Source organism: Triturus cristatus, chromosome 5_2 (genome assembly GCF_964204655.1).
Source record: "Triturus cristatus chromosome 5_2, aTriCri1.1, whole genome shotgun sequence".
NCBI classification, from domain to species: Eukaryota; Metazoa; Chordata; class Amphibia; order Caudata; family Salamandridae; genus Triturus; species Triturus cristatus.
In genome coordinates, this window is record NC_140588.1 from 459341833 (window position 1) to 459355372 (window position 13540).

Here is a 13540-nt window from a genome sequence, read left to right on the forward strand (position 1 = left end):
CGCCCGTCTTGGCCCCACCCCTACTCCGAAGAACCAGATCAAGAGTTTGGGTATTTGGCTCGATTGTGATCTTAATTTTAAGTTTCAGGCCTGCAAACTGGCGGCTACGTGTTATGGCATTCTCAGGATGCTCCGGAACGTTCTTCTGCCGCTACCCTTCCTTGCAAGAAGGCTCATGGTTCAGGCTTTAGTTCTTTACCACCTGGACTATGGGAATGTTCTGTATCGAAGGGCCCCCAACACTACCATCTCCAAGCTACAGACTGTGCAAAATTGTGCAGCACGTATTCTCCTTCGGATACCAAGTCGCCAATCGGTAAAACCTGCTCTGAGCTCCCTTCATTGGCTTCCTATTCAGGAGAGAATTAAATTTAAGGCACTCTGTATTGCTCATAAAACATTAGCAGGGGAGGGACCGTCCATTAATCAGTCAATTATTCTGCCTTATCGAGCAAACATGCCTGCGCTCGGACGACCTCCACCTTGCCTTAGTTCCTAGAATGAAAAGGGCAAAAAACGGTGGACGCCTGTTTTCATATAATGCTGCTAAGTTGTGGAACTTCCTTCCCCTCTACATATGTACGGACCCCAATCACTTGGCTTTCTGTAAAATCCACAAAACTTGGATTTTTCCTTAATTTGGTTTGGTAGTTTTGTTGTTTGTACCATTGTCAGCGCTGGGATACCCTCGGGTAGCTATGCGCTTAATAAATGTTTTAAATAATAATAATAATATTCAGAGAACACCTCATTCTTAGCAAAACCAAAAGAAATCCATCTGGCCATTTCAGAGAAGATAAAGCACACACTTTCTCAAGCTCCTTCTTAAGTGTACTGGTTTGTCTTTCCACTGCTCCTGATGCTTCTGGATGAGAACTACAATAAAACTTCTGATCTATACTCAGTGAGGCACACAAAACTCGCATATTTTTATTTTAATTGTGTGTCGCCTTGACTAACTCAATTAAAGTTGAAATCTATTTTGAAAGCAGATAAATGATAACCAATATGAACATTAAATGAATATATGGTGGCATGTCTACAAAATCAATTTGTAGCCTTGTGACGGGATCAGCTGTTTTCCCTACATGGTTCCTTGTAACATTGTAAGTCTTCTTTCCAACATCATTTTGCTGACACACTGTACATTTCTAACCGTAGTTCTCACATCTGTTCTGATATAAGAATAGAACTAGTAAGCAGTAAGCTTGCCTACCCATCATGTCCCACATATTTAGGTCTGTGAAACATTCTTACCATCTGCTGTAACAGTGATTCCGGAAAGACAACATACCTCTCATGAATGTATCTCCAAAGATCTTTCTCATCCTGTTTAAAACCTACAGTTTCCCACATTGTCTTCTCCGGATCTGACATCTACTTTTGTACATCTCTCAATTCATCAAACGTTTGTAATGATACACAAGCATAAGCATTCTGAACTTGTTCTTATTTTTCATCTGTTTTCGTGCATCATGCGGCATTAACTACAGTATAATATTTTGAAAATGTATTACCCTTAGTGACTACATAATTTCCATGTTTATGAGCTAATCATTTTAGAGCTGCAATTTCAAAGAACGGTTGTATGACCCCTCATGCATTTATCTCGCGTGCCTTTACAAAGTAGTCACTACCCCGACTTTGCTGTTACCACACGTTAATTTACCATGCAAGTCATTACAACGATTTGGCTTAGCAGTGCGCCGTACTCTGGAGTAGTATAAATTGCTATTCTAACTCCAGTCTATGCAGCAGTATTGCAGGTGTTGGACTTAAAATCCAACACCAGTCCAACAACACGCCACCTAAAGCACGTCATTGTAGCTACTTGTGGGGTAAAGGAAAGTGTGGGAACATCACAGTCGGGCAGTGACTGCTTTGAAAGGCAAGTAGTTGTTCTGACTGGGGGTGAAGGATGTTTCCCTCAAAGAACTCAATTAGTAAAGAATGCATAGTCCATTGTTAGTTGGTGTCCCATCTGAAGTCATAAAACCATGCTGTGACCACAAATGGCCTAAATCAGGAACTAATCAAAAGCAGTACTGATTACATGTATAGAATGTAAAACTCAATGTACTGACTATGCAACAAGCTCTAGAGATGGCATCTAATTCATCCACTTAAGCATGAGTCACAATACACATGTACAATGCCTCCATAATACATGTCATTGTGCAAACTGCATATGCTGCTCGTAAATTTTCTTGTCCATCTCTCAAACATGAGCCCTCCACAAATAAAGTAAAACCAGCCAGACCAAGTGGTACATCTTGAATGTCTGTTTTTAGTTTAGTGCACAATTCTGTTACATTAAGGCAATCATGTTCAATTTCAGATACATCTCAATCACTGACATCTTTTGGAAGTGGCAAAAGTTGCGGGATTTAAAATACCACATCTTTTTCTTGTCATATTTGGTGCTGCTAGGATAATTTGGTCTTATTTAGTTAATGTAACCTTTGTCAGGTACTGGGTTCTAGTCAGTATTAGAAGTGTTTCCATTGAACGAGGTACTAACATGATTAATATATAACCCATGGCAATTGAATCACTCTGATTAGTGGCAATAGAACATTCCACATGCCTTTTTGAGTGAGCTCCCTTCTTTTTCGTTACAGAATAAATAAAGGTGTTTTCTTGATCATGCATTCCTAGAGAAGGTCTCATACACAAAGCAGATCTGAGCTCCATGCAGGCTTGCATACATTCTTCAATGCATTATTTCCTTGAGGTTCTAAACCTTCTCCTCCTTGCTGAATGAATTCAATCTGTGCCGTCATCAATTTCTCATTTATCGATTTCTTTTTGGGATCACAATAATCATGTAGGCTAAAATCTCATCAAGTGATTTTTCTTGCTCGCACATCACACAGTGCTGTGATTAATCTGCACACTCAACTCCACATGCAATCCCAAGACAAATGCTTACACAAAATCCAATGCGCTCTCTTTAGCTAAGTGTTCCATTCCACTATAGTCTCTAAATCTGCTAGTTGACCTGTTTCACTGGAATCTTTCCTTCAATAACCTCAGCATTTTTATCCCTATTCCATGAAGAAGGGTGATAACTCTTCTGAATCCTAAACGGTTCTTGATTTTCGCATCTTCGCCATCATGTTGCATTCACTGCACATATCCTTTGGCAATATGATCAAAAATAATGCATCCAAATCTTCCCATAATACCTTCGAAACAGTAACAATCTGGTCCATCTCAGCATACAGTTTCTCAGGCTCCACTCTAAGGTTTGGAAAACATTTCAGAAAGGCCCACAGAGCAGGTTTGCTCCCTTGAACGTGAACATGAGCAGGACCACTTGATCCTGGCTCTTCCCTCCATTTTGAGATGCTTGGCCATCAGGAGATGTGTGATTTTTTTTAAGTTGTGAAAATGTCCAGCTTTTGTTAGTTTGTTAAATGAGACAGCAGAATCAGTTATAAAGCTCAAGGATTTAGTGGATGGTACTCAAGAGTTGGACAATTCGACTTAACTTTGCTAAATTCAGAAGTGATGTACACAATAAATAAAACTCAGGGGGGCATTCAGACTGGCATATAAATGACCACCATAGATTAATAGTTTCCATCACCACCAAATTTGCAGGTTGCACCTGTTTTAGTGGTGGGTTTACAACAAAAGAGACATAGCTGGCTCCACTCTTAGAAGCCTCTGACTGCCTAGATTTAAAGCAGTCTGGTCATTTTGCCAGTTGCCTTGACACATGTAGGGCGATGGTACTAGAATTCCCTGCCAAGGACCACCATCTAATGCATTGTGGCTCCCAGGCAGGAAAACCGAACAATAACCTCACAGAAGTCCCAGTCTGGTGGAGATATAATTTAGTAGGGGGGCCTTTTCTGGGAGAAAGGGGCCAGAGCCTGTGCCATCTGCCAGAGTCTAAATTAGCCTATTAGTCCTCTCCAAGTTTAAAAGCATAGAAATTACCATCCATCCAAGTTCACAGAGAAGAGGGGAAATTTATCGGGATTGACATTTCGTGAATGATTTTAGAAATAAGTTTGTATCGTCTGCAGCTTGATATAGATTGACAGCAGAGTCTTTCAGAATCAGACTCTTGAGGAACCTCATAACGTATGTTTGCAGACGAGATGTGTGATTTTAATTTTTTTAAGCAGGTGTTGTCAGCCATTGAAGAAAGATGAAAACAATTTTAAGATATTTCCCTTAAAGCCTATGTGGGCAGCAGAAATCAAGCACTACAACCATTGCCTTTTTACTTCCTCCGTGTGACGCCTTATTTTGTGACACACATGCCTTGATATGGCCCTGTCCTAGCTGTGCCATAGGAATCAAGGTAACCCTCACTGATGAGGCCTAGGTAGGCCCAAACTGGTCTGAGGTTGCTTGTTTTCCCACTTGAAGGGGACCTAAAGTGACAGGGTTGGCTGGACTATTCCTACTGGATCAGAAGCAAGCTAATTTGCGTATGGATGGACTGCTCTAGAGTGCCATAGTGGTCAAACCTTTTTACCAGTGTGGGGGGGGGGGGGTAAATTAGGCATTCCACCCATCACCTTTGCCCCCAGAATTGAGATAGGTACACCAATTAAATCGAAGGTGACCGGTCAAAAAACACACCCAGGTGTGTCTCCTCTGTCAAGAATCTGTTGCTCATCATTCAGGACTTTCAAGACTGCAAATTCCGTAGTGAGTCCAACCTTGAAACTAGATTTGTGCTAACTTGGGGGCATATCGTCAAGGACTGGCAATAATTATCGCTAAGCGCACTTAGCACTAGGATAATTATCGCCGGGTAACGTGGAATTTTATCGCTGAGATAGCGTGCTATCAGCAACGCTTATCTCAAAAGCGATAAAATGCCAAGCGCTAACTGCCAAATGTGAGATTATCGCTGGAAATCCAGCGATGATCTCACAAAGTTTGGCGATAGCTTGTTGATAGGGCAGGGCAGACTTAGCCATGATATCCACCTTACATTGGATATAATGGCTGAGTCAAACTAAAAGCAGGCGTAAGGAAAGTAGTGAAAACCAAGGTTAGCGCTACTTTTCTTATCGCTATGCTTGTTAGTGTGGCCATTGACAATTGGAGAAATGTCGGTTAGCGACATTTCTCCACTTATTTTGGGACGGAACGCCCACTTTGTATCTCATTAGAGATGCAAAGGTGGGCGTTACGGGAAAGGGAGCTAATGCAAGGATTCACGCAACAGTGTGACCTTGCTGATAAGGCGATAAAATTATCGCCGCTTTTCGTCCGAAAACGGACGCAAAAGCGGCAATAATTTTATATTGCCTCCTTGCTGATATGCCCCTTGGAGACCATGTCTTTCTTGATTTTCTTTGTTAGAGCAATGTGTGCCCACCTGACCCCCATAAGCCTCAGAGCATAGTCGGGAGATAACAGTGCTGAATTATTAAATTAAGGCATGAAAGAGCTTTGATAAAGACAAGCAGAAACAGCAAACAGAGATCCATCACTGGAACACAACTTACTATCTAGCAAACAACAAGAAAAGTGCAATAATCAATGATTATTTCAATCATTCATAGTGATTGATGGTTTTATTCAGCTCTCACTGTGGTCCAGTTACATTGCATGCAAAACGAGTATATTACCAGCTTGGAAACTTTTCCTACCGATTACTATGGCATTCCTTTATAGACAATGGCATGTGATTTTCGCAACTTCATCGTACAGAGCGATATCTTTCCTCATTATGTTATTCATTACATCAATACATGACACATGACAGTTGTCTTTATATGGTATAGTGCCTTAATAGTTATGTGTACACTAACGAAGTTTCAGAGTACATACCAATAGTGTCTACTGATATTTCATTGTATTCATTACCTCATAATGAAATATTTTCAACATAGCATGCATTTTAATAATAATAAATGCATGATTAACAAGTGGCTTTGATGCTGAGTTCCTGAAAGATCTCTTTGCAATATAGAGTTGTGATGTCCCCCTGCCTAGTAACATGTCACTAAGTGACCAAGCCCAGTAGCGGATTACTAAGTGCTCTCAACCTTGCAATGGGATACCAAGCACTTACATTCAACAACAAGAAGACATGCCATAACCACCAGGCATAGAAACCAGTCTATAAAACCATGTCCCTCCTAATAAAAGGGTTAGGACCCCTGGTAACCGTGCCTATCCCAAAAATTACATTGGATTTTTTAAAAAGTCTTTATCTGTATAATTTATTGCAAAAGTGAAAGTTACAACAAAAGGGCAGTTTGTGAATACTGAAAATTAGTAAACCTACGTCAAAATGTAAACTTACTAAGAGTGCGGTTTGTGAATCAGGCTTATAGTCTTTTCAGTGACATACACCTTTTATTTTTTTTCGGAATGTACTTTTAGTTTTTAGGATCATTTCAGTCAGTAATTTTTACTGCAATGCAAGGATTATTCATCAGAAAAGCAAATATTGGAAATCTGACACTGGTTGTTTTTGTTGTTGTTTAATTAAAGCGCTTCTTCTTTGACTGGAAACTTTGTATGTGTGGGCACAGGGGTTGGTGAGTAAGTGAACACAAGAATGAGTCAAATAGTGAATAAATAAATGTGTGAGTGAGGGTGTGGATGAATAGCTTTGTGAGTTGATGTGTGCTTAGATTGATGAAAAAAAGACAAATGATTGAGCGCCTTTATTGCTGAATGATTAGGATGATGAGTGCATAGATAGTTGAGGCCAAGATGCTGGATGTTACCACAATGCCATTCACTCACCAGTGCTATGTAACAAGAATAAGGTGGCCCATTTGTTTCACATATTTATTCATAAACTTACAACTGATGCTTTAAAAGCAGGGTTTTGAATTGTGAGATTTCAGGCTGAAGTTGAAGGAGCAAAGATTGAGTGTCATTGCCATACATACCACCCAATATGGTCTTACCGGCCAGTCCTCTTTTCCCAGTCTGCTACTTTTGGGCACCTGCAGTGATGCATCTCAAATATCATAGAATGATCAAATTCTCCATAATTCTGTGAAATCTCACTATTCTAGTGTGACCCTCCATTTGTATTCCAGAGCAAACTTGACACCCCCACAATCATAATGAGCAGAAAAAGGTTAGATAAAGGGAAGACCGGGAATTCCTTGTCTGGCATGGCCTCTGTCTCCTCTGGGCTGTGCCACCAAGCCCCAGCTCTCAACTGTTGTCTGTTGTGGGCGTAACCATCCCTAGGGGAAGAGGTATGTGGATGTGTGTTGTGGAGGCAAGGGGGAGCAACAGCAGGCATGACTACCTCATCTTGTACCTAGATGCTCTCTGGACCACCTTTGGAGTTGATGGTCACCATTGGTGCTGATGGCCACCTACCATGATAAATTTGCTTCAGCGGCCACAGGACTTCATGTGTGCTCACCACCTTCCAGGCCACAGAATGTGCACAAAAACACAAGCTCATTCACTCTTCTCAAACTATTGAAGATGCAGAGCCTACACTTCCTAAAATGTGCACACCTGTTCCCTCATTTTAACATATCGAAAATAAACACTGCCCATCAATGGCAAAGAAAAATGACCCAAAGAATCGAGTATGCAACTGGTCAAGCTCCACCCCTTTCACCTGCTATATGCATGGCAAGAGCTCAAGACACCTCTGTTCTTCATTGTATGACATATACTTCAATGCACTTACTGTGTCTGTTTTGTGCTGCTAACACTTAGAGTAAAACAGTGCTCTGCTTGTAGGTTTGGTAGTTGGTATGGGCTAGTTGTGTGCTTCACTAATGCTCCTGTCACTATGCAGCATATTTCTCACAAGTATGGAAGCTGGTGGATAATCCAGTGCTCCAGCTTTCCTCTGAGGGCAGCAGGGCTCAGAGACTCAGTTAGCCAAGGTGTTTTATGAATATAAAAGACAATAATGTGCCTGTGCATCGTCTGCAGTGCAAGGATGCTTTACAGTGCATGAATTGCATTTGAAGCATCTCTAGGTAGTCTGGTGCACCTGATACCACAATAAAATGGATGGAGCTCTGAAAAGAGAAAATAGGAGATGTGAGTGTGAGTGTGAATGCCACTTTCAACAAGCAATGACTGAATGAGCTGATCCCATGCAACCGATGGCTGAAGTGAGCTGACCCAAGGCCTCTCTCGATTTTTTTTAGGCCTCAGCTGTAGACAGAGCATGTGCTGTCTCAAAGGAACATGCTTATCTACTTTGTCGGCTTACAGCCCGCCCATAAGCTTCCCATTTGCTGACTTCATCGTCGCTCCATTTTTCGTTCTTTCTAATTGTCCATGGCATGCATATGTCATGCCTCTTTCAGGGTTTAGCCCTTCCCAAGAGCAGCGACCAACTACTCCTAAACATACGCAGCATCTATTTTATGTCATTATTTCGGGACTACTTTTATGTTTCTTTAAGAGCCTTTTTCACGAGCTCTCCTGTTTTTACAAGTTTATTTTTGTTGCTTGCTGGTTGCTTGTTGCGTGTAAACCCATTATTATCATATTACAAGCATGAAATGATATGTGGCACATTGTTAGGCTGTGCTGGCCCAAGAAGCAGTTCTGCAGATGTTAGCGAAAATACTACATGTAATTCGAATGAAGGAATTACAAACTTGGTTTTAGTTAATGTCATTCTTATACGTCACATGTTGCGCACTTAAATCTATTGCATGTACACCCATCACTATTGTATTAATAGCATGAAACAATATGTAATACATTGTTAGGCTGTGCGTAGCCCAATAAGCAGTTCTGCAGATGTCGGCAAAAATACTACGTGTAAAGGGAATGAAGGAATTACAAAGTTGTTTTTAGTTTATGGCATTGTGACATGTCACATATTGTGCACTCAAATTTAAACTGCTACAGCTGTGGTCGTAGCAAGACCAGCAGTAGCTTGTGTCAGTCAGTCAGTCAATTACTTTTATTCGATCAGTTAAAGATCATAAAAAGAGACAATACAAACAGATAGTCACATAACATCAGATACAGGGCAAAAAATCATCAATTACAAAGATAATTATGAATAACATTATCAAAATTTAAAAAGTTTGAAGAGAACATATTTCTAAAGTTCAATTCTGAGTTAAAAAAGATAAATAAGATACAAAGATAAAATTTAAATTTAAAAGTCTAACAGGAATAGAATGCTCCATGACAAAAGACCACCATCCGTCACACCACGTCAGTTATGTTAAGACTGGGCCGTACTCTGACACGCTTCTTATTGATGCAAACAGCTGCAACCAGAAAGTTTGCTACATAAAAAGCAATAGTAACGTTAGGCAGAAGTTGCAAGAACAGAAGCGCTGGTCGCACCTGGACGAAACCAGCCCCTTTAAGTAAGGGTAACAAGTATTTTGTCCTAATCTTTGCATAATGTTCACAGAACATAATAAAATGTAGTGTGTCTTGACAGGAAAAATTATCACAGTCACATGGGGTAGCATTATCAGGGGTAGCCCATGTGGGATAAAAACCTAGCACAAAATGTATTAGATTTAAACGGAATTTAATTAGGAGAGACCTGTAAAGTGGGCTGGTTACAAATGCCAGGTAAGGTTCAAGGCAAGGAACAGTTATTAACCCATAGTTCCTTCTCACTAGCGGCTTTTTTAGTTCCAAGTCCTCCCTCTCGACCATAAATCGTGTCAGTAGTGCAGTCTTGATCTCCAGGATATCCTTCTTGTAAATACAGACAGGGGAGTTAAATAGCTCTGGTCTGCCTACTATTGCCAGCATCTTTTTGACGTATACCAACCATGGGATTCTATGGGCTCTATCCAGGGCAAGACAATCCTTGAGTATCAGGTGGGTTAGAGGAATTTCCTGGTTAAGCCAAGTTTTTAACCAACATATGACAGGAGCCGCTTTGATTAGGTCTACAACAAACCCCATACCCAGTTCTGAGTGAATTGTGAAAGTGGGTGTGGACTGGGGAACAGACAGCAAGGATCTTAAAAACTTGTTTTCCGCCCTCTGTATGGTGTCGATGTTAGTAGCTTGTGGAATAGAAAATGCTTGGAGCAGGAACGAGCGGTGTGGAAGAAATAAGGGGCAGTACCTCACTCAGTCACAGCCCTGCAGCTTTATCGTGGCAATTTGTGCACTTTTCAATACACTTGAACTATTGGATACAGTCATGATAATAATTATTATGCTGTAATATTCAACACTGTTGGACTAATATTTCTATTAGTATTTTGTATGTCTATATCTATTCCCTATATTTGTTGTAAAGTGCTCTGATACCCGCAAGGGTCTTGTTCGCGCTATATAAAACCTTCAAAATAAATAAATAAAAAATAAGGTACTTTCGGCTTTAGTGGACGAAATCAAATCACTTAGATAAATGTCGCAATGAAAAGGCATTGTCCTTTTAAAGCAACATTTCAGCAGAAGAAAGATGTCTGTGAAAGATGTTCAACAATCATACATGTGCTTCTCCCTGTTTAGACCCTGTATGTTGCATGATGTTGTCATGAGAAGTTTAATGTGTAGTGAAAAAACTACTTGTAAAGCAAATGAAAGGATTGCAAAGTTGGTTTTAGTTTATGCCAGTGTTACACTTCACATATCGCACACTTAAATTTAAACTGATACAGCTGCGGCCGTAAGGAGACGAGCAGTCGCTTGAGGAATAGCAAATGCTGAGAGCAGGAACAAGCGGAGTGTTTAAGAAATAAGGGGTGGTGCCCTTCTAAAATGATGTGACATGGTACCCTCACAGAGTCACAGCCCTGCAGCGTAATCGTGGCATTTTGTGCACTTTTCAGTAGGGAACGTTTGGCTTTAGAGGACGAAATTAAATCACTTAGATATATGTCGCAATGAAAAGGCAAAGTCCCTTTAATGCAACATTTCAGAAGGAGACCGACATCTCTGCAAGATGTTCAACAATCACACATGTACTTCTCCATGTTTAGAGCTTATCAGTTGCATGACGTCATTATGAGAATTTCAGTGTGTACGGTTTGAGAAAACAGAGGCCATGTTTCTTGCCAAGTTGTTCCAAACATGTGAAGTACAGCAGACAAATGAACAGTTTCCTCCACGTTTTTTAGGTGAAGAAGAATTGAAAGTAATATGATAACTGAGTAATCCTACCTGTCTGATTTGAAATGCGATTTGAGGGGTTGGTTCACTCAGTTTGCTTTCTTTACTCCTACGCTTCGTGATGTCATCCCATCATCTACATCTGTGTTAATCTTATGTATCTTCTCACACCCGACACATGAACCATCTAAAAATGAATTATTTTCCTTCATGCAGCTCACCTTACAACTCCCTTCCCCACCCCTGTCCTTGCCTTCCAGATCTTTTTTACTATTCACTTCTCTCTCCATCTCTTCCTAGAACCTTGGTTTAGTCTATCCTCCCCCGGCACATTTCCACTGTTCCTAAAATTTACAGCTTTTCACTTTATAATGTTTGCAGGATTCGTGGAATTTCTGACATTTCAAGTTACATTCCACAATGACACATTCATTTTTGTCACTGATCCTGCTTCAATTAAGATATTTTTTACCCATTCGTTGTTCCTTCATCTGCCCTTTCCCATCGTTGCTTGCCACTCTCCCCATACACTCCTGCTTCTCTGCTTGACCCGTCCCCCTCTACCTCACTTGTCACTGATGCTTTTATTTCTTTTGTACGATCCAATGGTATTGTAGCGCTTGTTCCATCCTACGTCTTGCCATAGTCTCCCTTGTACACATCCAAATGATGTGCATGCACAAGTACATAAATAAATACATTTCTTAAAAAGTTATTAAAACATGAACAGCACTTGTTTTTTTATTTTTTTGCACTTTCCAGTGGTATTGCAGCACTCGCTGCGTCCCCCATCTTGCCATAGCATGAACACAAGCCGATGGTATCGGAGCGCTTTAAGTGCTCACCACTTACATTACACAATGACACATTCATTGTTGTATGCAGGGAGATGGCCAGAACCACAATCTGTTCAGCTGACACCGAGTTTCGAACCTGGTTCGCCAGTTCCCCTGTTGGCAGTTCTGGCCATTACTCCACATACTCACTTAACATCAAAGCTCCTAAACTGTTTCTCACTATCACTTCAACATTTGTTAAGCAAGACCACGTCAACACCGAACACAAATTGTTAAAGCCGACAGATCTCGGCAATGCTCGGGCTATTGGCTTTGTCAAAAAGAATATCTTTTAACCATTTTGTCTAGCAGCACAGCTGCTGTTCAGCATAGCTAAAAGTGACTGAAAAGAGTGAACTGATGCTGCCAGCGCAGGCCCCGTCATAGCGCTTTTTTGTATTTGGATGGGTAGGGCAAAAAACTTAACAAGGGAGCAAAGAGACTCGGCCATGGCTCAGCATCCTGTGATTCTGGGCTTTCAGTGATTTTCAGCCATGCTGAATGGCAGATGTGCTGCAAGACAACCTGGCTACAAGATGTTCACATTGGCGAGGCCAACTGCTTGGGTATTGCTGAAACCTATTGGCTTTGTCAATGCTTGTTTATTCATGTCATAAGATTGCCAAGGAATTAAATCTCTCTTTACCTAGACCTAAACAATTCTCTTCAATTAAGAATAGGTGAAATCACACAGAGAAGCAGCCTTTCCCAGAACAACCAACCACCTTGCGTATGCTCCTAAATAACTGCGATTATGATGTAACCTCAGCTTCAATGTATCATTATTGGCAATAACAGCCACATTCTGCTTGATTTTTTAAAACAAACAATTATTAAAAGTAATCACTAATTCTTAAACATCATCTTTCCTGAGTTAGGATTTGTTTCTAGTTGATAATGGCACGCATGAGCACCTGTTTAGAACAGTTTCCCAATAATTGCCCTACCGGAGTCCATGAAATCAAACCATCAATCACTCATGCAAGCTGCAGCTCGCTTGAGGGTGTTTTTCTGGAAGCGTTTGTCCTTTCCCTGCGCGGCTCAATGAGAGATTCCTCTGAACGCCAAGAACCTTCACACCACTGATACTGTTGACAGGAAAAGCATCGAATATCATTTTCAGCACTGCCGTTTCCGAGTTTATCGCAACATGTATTTGAAAAATGTACTTTGCAAATTTGGCATAACAGTCGTCTGATAAAGGAGTTTACGTTGCCTTGAGCTTAATCTGAATAGCTCCTGTGTAGATGAGTTCTCGCCCAAATAACCTCCGCTGAATGTATTGACTAGAAGGGCCTACAAGGTCTTCAGTACATTACTATCCGTGTTTTTGTTTATTGTGTGTAAACAGTCGTACAATGGATGTCTTCTTTTATCACAGGAAGCTCACGTGAAAAACAAGTGATATTCACTAAAGAGAAAAGAGTGTAAACGCCCAGGAGTGAAGAATCGTGGATCTCATACATGGTGTGTGAGTTCCTCCCCTGGATTCACCACTCAAACGTTGTAGGTGGAGGACTGATGATGCGATCACTTCCATAAACATGTTGGGTATGGAACGCCTGTAAATGCATACACTTCGGGGTATATTCACAAGAACATGTGATCACTACCGCAAGAGTAGCTTAACGCAACTCTCAACATCGCAGCCTATGCGGGAAAATTACGCCGTGCCAACCAAG